The sequence below is a fragment of the Aethalodelphis obliquidens genome, unplaced genomic scaffold, assembly GCF_003676395.1.
Source record: "Aethalodelphis obliquidens isolate GAN/ISIS:26980383/991018 unplaced genomic scaffold, ASM367639v1 scaffold95, whole genome shotgun sequence".
NCBI lineage: Eukaryota > Metazoa > Chordata > Mammalia > Artiodactyla > Delphinidae > Aethalodelphis > Aethalodelphis obliquidens.
In genome coordinates this window covers 912,162-922,666 of record NW_020838039.1, presented here as the reverse complement: position 1 = coordinate 922,666, position 10,505 = coordinate 912,162, and positions in this window count along the sequence as shown.

Genomic DNA, 10,505 nt, shown 5'->3' with positions numbered 1-10,505 from the left:
TTACAGCTGAGACTCTTGCTAGACCATGTTTTCTAACTAGTACCTGGTTCTATGGCCTTTTTCATTCTCCTTTTCCAACCCTTACTGCTGTGTGTGTGTGTTTGTGTGTGTGTGTGTGTGTGTGTGTCTATTTAATCAATCTCTTAAATCTCAAACAGCAAGTTGCGGGCTGTACCTAAAACTGTGCTGTTTAGTTGTAAGGTATATAAGGGAATTCTTTTATCATCTGCTTTCATTCCCTAATACTTACGGAACACACAGGTGTCTGAACTAACAGAAGGCAACGCCTTCCAGCACTTAGGGAGAGAGCGACACCTACTGTTAAAAATGGTGCTAAACATTTTTAAACAACTTGGTACATTCTAATTTTCTTTCATACTTAGTTACGTTTTACTGAGCACTGACAGTACACCCTGAATTGTGCATGGTCTCACTTATCGATCTGACGTAGATGCCATTTTTTTCCATTTATATTTGTGGGAATTGTCTGAGAGGTGAAGTTACCTCAGACCCACGGGACCAGACTTGACTTCAGAAGCCATGGTTGTGGCCACTACATTGACCATTCATGCACTGCAGACTTGCATCTGCGAAAATCTCAGGGGATACTTCCCAAATACCCCCTCATTCTTATGCACAGTCTTTAAGAAGACACTTGAAAAGAAAGAAAGTTCTAAGCCAGTAGCCATCCAGAAAGTAGTAAGACTCATTCACAAGCACTTTAGTACAAATGGATTTTGATATGATTCACTGGCCAGACTTAAAGTTACCTGAATTAAGCGTTCTGTCTTTTAGCACTTGACGGTGAGACAGAAATAAATACGAAGACTAGAGTACAAAAACAATACATAGATCTGAGTCTATTCTAGAAAACGAGATTCTTTGTTTCTTGGATTATCTATTTTGGATTTTGCTAATGTAATTTGAAAGCTTAAAGTTAATATTGTAATTAAAATGGATAGGATATGCTTAGAGTTAGTATCTACAAAGTCATAATTAACTAGAATTTTATTTTTTTCTATATAATCTAGCTAAAGACATGTAGACCTTTGGAAAAGCTTGGGTCTGCAATACTTAAATTCTCATCCCAAATTCCGATTCATAAACTCTCGCATAAAGCCTAGGGCTATTAAATTCCCCTAGCTGGAGAAAGACGCTGTTCAAGATCTTCATGCATGAGTGCACAGAGGGCTGTATGTTTGTCTCTGAGGATTTAGCTTCTAATCCATTCTTCGAAAAGATCAGAATCTTTCAGCTGATGTTCAGAAGAGTGACGTGCCCTTCGTCAAATGGTGGCTGTCAAATGTTGACATTCTTCCATAAAATCACCAGAGGACCATGGTAAAATGTCTTTACGACACACTTAGGAGTACTGTTGTGTTTCGAACATTGAAAGGAAGGATGTGAGAGGGTAGAACCCACTATATGAAATACTACCTTCAAACTATTGAGAAAATAAGCAAAAGTCAGGATGGGTGGAGGCTCACTGCATACTCGGAGGCTCGGAGCCCAAGGTACCTTCCCAGGAGACCTGCTCACAGGAGACTGAACCCATCACCAGGCAGGACAGGGAACTGAGCTGCAGCTGCTGGGACAGCAGGCCTTGCCCCTTGGCTCCAGGTAACTGGTCCACTTCCTAGAAAGCCCTTCCCCCTCCTGCTACTCTACACTGATTTCCTCATCCGTGAAATGAGGATGATAACATTTCATAGGGAGTTTGTGAGGATTAGTAAGACGCTCCATGTGAAGTATGTGTTGCTGTGCACAATAAACGTTAGCTATTGTGTTATAAATTCCTTCCCCTTCTCTAATGAACCAGCTCCAGCCTCCCCACCCCAGCCCCACCTTCCTTACTGAGGTCCTATCCCTGCTTCAGGTGACAGCAACCTCTTGCCACTCTCCCTCACTCCTCGTTCTGCATCACTCACCTCTATCACACCTCAGCACGTGCTGCCTTGTATTGCTACTTCTTTTAATCCAAAGATTTCTATTTTGCACTATGTAATTTCATTCTCCTGTACCTTTTCTCATGCTAATCTCTTAGCCTGAAACAGGCTCAGTGAGGGTTATTAATAAGGTCAAAGTCATGCAGGTCATGAGTGGCTGCACTGACTGCAGAGCTAGGACTTTGCTATTCTCCATCTTTCCTTCCGTATCCTCTGTTCACCTGGCGCGATGCCTTGTACATGGTAGGAGTTCAAGAAATGTCTTACTGATTTTTTTTTTTTTTTTTTTTGCGGTACGCGGGCCTCTCACTGTTGGGGCCCCTCCCATTGCGGAGCACAGGCTCTGGACGTGCAGGCCCAGCGGCCATGGCTCACGGGCCCAGCCGCTCCGCGGCATGTGGGATCCTCCCGGACCGGGGCACGAACCCGTGTCCCCTGCATCAGCAGGTGGACTCTCAACCACTGCGCCACCAGGGAAGCCCCTTACTGATTTTTAAAAGGGGAGAATATTGTAACAGCAACTTAATGTAGGATTTGGCAATTACATTGCCATTTAAACAATCAATTCAGAAAGTTTTAAATAATAACAGCATATAGTGGGGGTGCCAGAAGAGAGAGAGAGGGGTGTTTGATGTGCACTCCAAAGCCAGAGCCAGATGTGGGGCTGCCGGGGCCAGTTGAAGTCTGACTGCATGCTGATACTTCGGGATCCTAAGGTTTGACTTAATAAGTGCAGATTCTCATGGGATATGCAGCTTGATGTGTTCTTTTAGGGAACAAATTACAGGTTAGAGGGCGTGTGTGTATTTAACTTGAACAAAGACTGTATCTACCTGATAAGGAAAATGTAAAACTTTGTTTAGTCTTTTGGAAGATTTGAGCCAGACTTCTTGTATTCCATGAAGAGTCTCTGAGGGCTTCCCTTGTGGCACAGTGGTTAAGAATCCACCTGCCAATGCAGGGGACACGGGTTCGATCCCTGGTCTGGGAAGATCCCGCATGCCGCGGAGCAACTAAGCCCGTGCGCCACAACTACTGAGCCTGCGCTCTAGAGCCCACGAGCCACAACTACTGAGCCTGCACACCTAGAGCCCGTGCTCTGCAACAAGAGAAGCCTGCAATGAGAAGCCCGAGCACCGCAACGAAGAGTAGCCCCCACTCACTGCAACTAGAAAAAGCCCGCATGCAGCAACAAAGACCCAACGCAGTCAAAAATAAATTAAAAAAAAAAAAAGAGTCTCTGAGATTTCTTTTGCTAGAAAATAATTCATCTGCTAGTGCTAGAAGAAGGTAAAAAGGAAGCTGTGAGAATAAAGCAGGGGCCACTCCTCAGGGGTAGGTGGCACACCATTAACATGCTAGGGGGTTTCAGAACAACTCAATTCTTGCACTCCTTTATCAAGGGAAAGCCATGTTCAAGGTGGAAAAGGAAGCAAAATAGCCCTGTTGAGAGGGAACTGAATCCCAATATAGTGGAGGAGATATTTCATCAAGCACCTAATAGATTTAAATTAACTTTGAAGTTTCCAGCTTCAAATGAGTTACATTTTTGAGGAGGGAAAGGATTTGAAATGTGATTCTGAAACCATTTTAGACGATCAGGCAGCACTCCATCTTTTCAGACTTTGTGTTTTTCTGTAGGTTGGTTTCAGTTTCTCCAGAGAAGAATTTCCTAATTTGTCTGGGGAAGAATATGCCCAGATGCCATCATTCTGGGGATCAGGTATGGAAAGGGGACCTAGGACCCCAAGTTTAGCAGGTGCCCTTTCACAAAATCCTTCTGTTCTCAGCCTCATGCCCACCTCACACGAGGCCTCCCCAGTATCTAGAGAGTCCTGAGCCTCTCTTGTTCAATTTCTATTCAACTTCTCCAGAGAATAAACCTGCTCCCTAGGAGGGGTGGCCATGCAGAGCTGGGGAAGAGGCCTGTGACCTAAAGCCTTTGTGAACAGAGTTCTGAATAGAGATTGCAATGCTGGATGTCAGTATTTTTCAATACTCTGTTAGAAAGTTTTAATTGAAGTACATCATACAAACAAAAGCCCACAGCTTGATGAATGATCACGTCCATGAGTCACTATCCAGATCAAGAACTTGACTACCTCCTTGATCACTTTTGACCAGGAATATAGTTATAGTTATAGTTATAATATAATATAATATAGTTATAATATTCTTACCTGGTTGAACAACTGAATACAAATTATCTTGATTAATGAGAGTTTCTAGTGTCGTGACAGGGGACTTTGCTGTGGCCTTGTCCTGTTAAACACATGTATCTTCCTTGCATAATGCCATTGAAGGTGAGCTTATCAAATTTATGATCAAGGCAAAGGAAAAACAGAAAGCTAACGCTCTGTCCTACATGACAGAGTCAAGAACCAATAAATTTTTGCCTTCATTTAAGGATCAGCTGTTCAAATGGAGGTTGAGAGTTACAGACTTGGATTAACAGCAACACATATCCAAAAAACTTAAGAATTTTAGTAGACTACAGGCACGAACTTACCCCAATGTTAAGACAGTCTTCAACTGAATTATTGGCAAGCCCAAACTGCAGAGAAGGTAATCAATCATCTTATTTGACTGCTTGGTTGGCTGCACACGGAAAAGCATATCATGTTTATTGTGGTGCATTTTGATTCAAAACAGTAACTACGAATGGCTTAAGGCCTAGCAATAATGACACAAAAATAGTGTAAGTGAATGTAGAGACCTAGTCTAGAGCAGCTCTATCGAGTATGGGAGTGACTGGCTACATGTAGCTACTGACACACTTGACAGAGTAGATTATAGAACATTTTCGTCATTACAGAAGGTCTTTTGGAAAGCACTGGTTGCTGACAATAGGACTAAATAGAAATATCAAAGTTGTCTTCAAATATCTGAGATGGTTTTCTGTAAAAGAGGGTGAGGCATTCTTTATTGCCCCAGATGGAAGAACTTTACTAGGAATTAAAGTTATAGAAAATTTTTTTAATAACTCAAACTTTGAAAGAACTTTCTAACCGTCAGAGCTTGTTGTCTGCTCCTTCCTTGATGGTTTAGGCAGCAGCTATAGGATCCTTAATCAGTATGTCACAGAGAGATCCTTGAAATGAGGGAGAGTTTGAACCGAGTTGTTTCCAATGATACCTCCAGCTCTGTCCGTTGTTCTAGTGGAGATATTTTACTTTATTGTTATAACAATTTTTCATATGGTTACAAGGTTTTGTCCCAATGGATCCTACTTGCACCGCTCCAGCTGGGTCCACACAGAGCTGCTCAGCCCTGCACACAGCCTTGTTCTCTCCTTCCTCTTGGCATTTTTATTTTCTCTTCCTGATGCCTAGAACAATCTTTCTTCTCTAAGAACTTTTGTCCTCTTCACCTAACTAATTAATTCCCACATGTTCTCCTGTCTCAGATCAGACATTTCTGGCGATCATTTTCTGATCTCTTCTCTCCAAGTCTGACGTGGGCACTTCTCTGATGTACTCTCTTAACACTGTTCTTTCCCTATCATGGCTCTCAGCACACTGCATTGCAAAGACCACTTTACTTGTCTGGGTCCCCCAGTAGACTGGAAAATCCTCAAGGACTGTCGTAGTGGTTATCTCACTCATAGTGAGACAACCCAGTTCCTACACAGTGTCTGGGGTTACTAGGAAAGCCAAATAAAATGAAAACATGACTATTTGGGACTGAAACCAGAATGAGTTGACAAAAAAATGCCTAAAAGTTATTTCAGTGTAAATATTAAGTGGATGAATATTCAATCAATTGTTGACCAAAATCAGAATACCTGGGCTTCCCTGGTGGCGCAGTGGTTGAGAGTCCGCCTGCCGATGCAGGGGACACGGGTTCGTGCCCCGGTCCGGGAGAATCCCACATGCTACGGAGCGGCTGGGCCCGTGAGCCGTGGCTGCTGAGCCTGCGCGTCCAGGGCCTGTGCTCCGCGCCGGGAGGGGCCGTGGTAGTGAGAGGCCCGCATACCGCAAAAAAAAAAAAGAAATCAGAATACCTATAGGTACACACACTTTTCAAGAAAGTGAAAATACTTGGCAGTGACTTGAGAGAGAGAGAGAGAAAAAAAAAATAGTAACTGTTTATCATTCAGTTAACACACATTCTATGAGACCAGTATTATGCTGATACCAAAAGCAGGCAATAATATCACAAGAAAGGAAAACTACAGACCAATATCCCTTATGACTATAGATGCAAATATCCACAAGAATATACTAGCAAACCAAATCCAGTAACATATAAAAAGGATTATATACCAACATCAGTGAGATTTATCCCAGAAATGTAAGGTTAGTTTAACATCCCCAAACCAACAAACATCATGTTAGTAGAATAAAAACCATGTGATCATCTCAATGAAAAAAGAGAAAAAAGCATTCAACAAAAATCCAACACTATTGTGATGAAAACACTCAACAAACTAGCACTAGAAGGGAACTACCTTAACCTGATAAAGGACATCTACCATAAACCCACAGCTAATATATTTAATGGTGAAATACTAATGGCTTTTCCTGTAAGATTAAGAACAGAACAAGGATGTCTGTTCTTGCCACTTCTATTTATCATAGTAATGGAGGTTCTAGGCAGGCTAATTGAGCAAGAAAAAGAAATAAAACATACCCAGATTGGAAAAGAAGAAGTAAAATTACCTCCATTTGCAGATGGCATAATCTTTTATATTAAAAAATCCTAAAGAATCTACTGAAACTAATTAAAATAACTAAATGGGTTTATCCAGGTTGCAGAATACAAGACCAATATACAAAAATAAATTGTGTTTCTATACATTAATGAAACCAAGCAGGACACTGTGGGAAACTCCCAGGAACAAAAGCCCTTCCATGTCCCCTGTTTCTTGTTTGCAGAAAAAGGCTTTAGTCACTAGGGGCATCCCCTGAGTCACAAAAGCATCGCTCAAGAATTAATGATTGAAAAGATATAGACTTGTATGACAAAAATAGCTGTTAGGCCAAGAGAACTGGTAACAGTTTAAACAGTAAATTGGCCGTATAGCAGTCACAGAATCTTTAGTTCCTCCCTGAACGACATAGATAACACTGTCAGATGCACATTCCTGAGTTGTTTTGCAGATACTAAAACTGCCACCAGAGGGAAAAAGCTAACTGCATGATGCCCAGACTGTAGCCATGACATAAGCTACTCCATCTTGAGTAGTACTAAATCTATGGCTAGGACAATTCCAGGAACTGGCCTCAAGGGAATGGGAAAAAAAACAACCTGGAACTGAAAATTAACTGCTTAAAACAATCAAGATGACCTTGACCAGAACATTGCATGACCAATTTTAAGATGATTCTCGGAACTGACTGTGCTGTTCTGCACATAACCCCCACCTGCATGTCCTTGAAGATTTACTTTAAAAGCTCTTGCACTCTGATTGGCAACTTGGAGCTGGTTTGGGGGATGCTAGTCCACCATCTTCCCAGGTTGCCAGCTTCCTGAATAAAGCATCTTTCTTTTTCCACCAACCCTTGTCTCTCAAACATTGACTTTTGAGTGACAAGCAGCCGAACCTGAGTTCAGTTCTGGTTCTGGCCAGTAACACTAAGAATGAACATTCTAAAAACTAAAAATAACAAAAAAATTACATTTCCAATAGCATCAAAAAGAATAAAATACTTGGGTATAAATTTAACAAAAGAAATACAAGACATACACTGAAAACTACAAAACATTATTGAAAGAAGTTAAATATCAAAATAAAGGTAAAGACATCCTATATTTTCAGGGATCACCAGACGATATTGTTAAGGTACTTCCCCAATTTATCTATAGATTCAGTGCAATCCCTGTCAAAATCCCAGCTGTCGTTTTTGTAGAAGATGGTAAGCAGGATCCTATAATTTATATGCAAATGCAAGAGACCCAGAATAGTCAAAATAATCTTGAAAAAGCACAAAGTTGAAGGACTCGCATTTTCCAATTTCACAACTTACTATGAAGTTACAATAATCAAGACAATGTGGCACTGGCTTAGGAAAGACATAAGTAAAGGGAACAGAATTGAAAATTCAAAAATAAATCTTTAATTGATAATCAATTGATTTTGACAACAGTACCAAGACAATTAAATGGGTATAAAATAGTCTTTTTAACAAATGGTGCTAGAACAGCTGGATATCCACATGCAAAAGAAAGATGTTAGATCCCTACCCAGTCCATACACAAAAAATAACCCAAAATGGATTCTAGCACTAAACGTAAAAGATTTAAATATAAAATTCTTAAAAGAAAACATAGGAATTGGGTCAATCGTTCCTTAGAAATGACCCTAAAACACAAGCAACAAAAGAAAATAATAGATAAATTGGACTGTATCAAGGTTAAAAACGCTTGTGTGGCACACAACACTACCAAGAAACTAAATCCAATCCAAAGAATGGGAAAAAAAAATTTGTATATTCTATATCTTATAAAGGACTTGTATCTTCTATATATAAAGAACTCAAATTTAATAATAATAAATAACTCAATTTAAACTGGGCAGCAGACAATATTTATCTAGCACACTGAGTTAAACAGATGAGGCTGCTTGCCATCAGGGACATCTGTACCTCATTAATAGTACACAGGCTGCAGCACACTGATTGGGAAGCTCTGGGGTAGTAAACGCAATTTTCCAAAGTGTGGACAAGTAGTTTTTCATAATTACATATTTACCTTAACATATTAGAAAACAACTAGCCAGTACATCCTACACATCATTTCCTGGACATTACTGCTTAAGATAAAATTGAGTTAAAAAAAATGGGCAGAAGTTTTGAATAGACACTTCTCCACAGAACATATATAAATGTCTAATAAGCACAGGAAAAGATGCTCAATATCATTGGTCATTAGGAAAATGTAAACCTAAGCAGCAGTGAGGTATCACTTCACACCCATGGAGATGGCTATATCAAAAAGACAAACAATAGCAAGTGTTGGCAAGAATGTGGAGAAATTGGAAGCTTCACACAATGCTGGTGGGTGCAGCTGCTTTGAAAAGAGTTTGGATTATTGTCACACTGGCCCTGGCGATGGCTGCCTTTAATACATCACAAATACATCTACACGTGGAACAACTCCTACAGAACACCTACTGAACGCTGGCAGAAGACCTCAGACCTCCCAAAAGGCAAGAAACTCCCCACGTACCTGGGTAGGGCAAAAGAAAAAAGAATAAACAGAGACAAAAGAATAGGGACGGGACCTGCCCCAGTGGGAGGGAGCTGTGAAGGATAAAAGGTTTCCACACACTAGAAGCCCCTTTGCGGGTGGAGACTGCGGGTGGCGGAGGGGGAAAGCTTCGGAGCCGAGGAGGAGATCACAGCAACAGTGATGCGGAGGGTAAACTGGTAAGATTCCCGCCCAGAGGATCGGTGCCGACCGGCACTCACCAGCCTGAGAGGCTTGTCTGCTCACCCGCCGGGGCGGGCAGGGCTGGGAGCTGAGGCTTGGGCTTCGGTCGAAGCGCATGGAGAGGACTGGGGTTGGCGGCGTGAACACAGCCTGCAGGGGGTTAGTGCGCCACGGCGGGCTGGGAGGGAGTCCAGGGAAAAGTCTGGACTTGCCGAAGAGGCAAGAGACTTTTTCTTCCCTCATTGTTTCCCGGTGCACGAGGAGAGTAGATTAAGAGCTCTGCTTAAAGGAGCTCCAGAGACGGGCGCGAGCCACAGCTAACAGCGCGGACCCCAGAGACGGGCATGAGACACTAAGGCTGCTGCAGCTGCCACCAAGAAGCCTGTGTGCAAGCACAGGTCACTATCCACACCTCCCTTCAGTGGGAGCCTGTGCAGCCCGCCACTGCCAGGGTCCCGGGATCCAGGGACAACTTCCCCGGGAGAACACACGGCGCGCCTCAGGCTGGTGCAACGTCACGCGGCCTCTGTTGCCGCAGGCTCGCCCCGCATCCACACCCCTCCCTCCCCCCCGCCTGGCCTGAGTGAGCCAGAGTCCCCGAAGCAGCTGCTCCTTTAACCCCGTCCTCTCTGAGCGAAGAACAGACGCCCTCCGGTGACCTACACGCAGAGGCGGGGCCAAATCCAAACCTGAGCCCCGGGAGCCGTGTGAACAAAGAAGAGAAAGGGAAATCTCTCCCAGCAGCCTCAGGAGCAGCGGATTAAAGCTCCACAATCAACTTGATGTACCCCGCATCTATGGAATACATGAATAGACAATGAATCATCCCAAGTTGAGGAGGTGGACTTTGAGAGCAAGATTTATTATTTTTTCCCCTTTTCCTCTTTTTGCGAGTGTTTATGTGTATGCTTCTGTGTGAGATTTTGTCTGTATAGCTTTGCTTTCACCAATTGTCCTAGGGTTCTATCCGTCCATTTTTTTTGTTGTTGTTGTTTCTCTTAAAAAAAAGGTTTTTCCCTAATAATTACTTTTTATTTTAATAACGTTATTTTATCTTATCTTACATTATTTTATTTTATCCTTTCTTTTCTTCCTTCCTTCCTTCCTTCCTTCTACTTTTACTCCCTTTTATTCTGAGCCGTGTGGATGAAAGGATCTTCGTGCTGCAGCCAGGAGTCAGTGCTG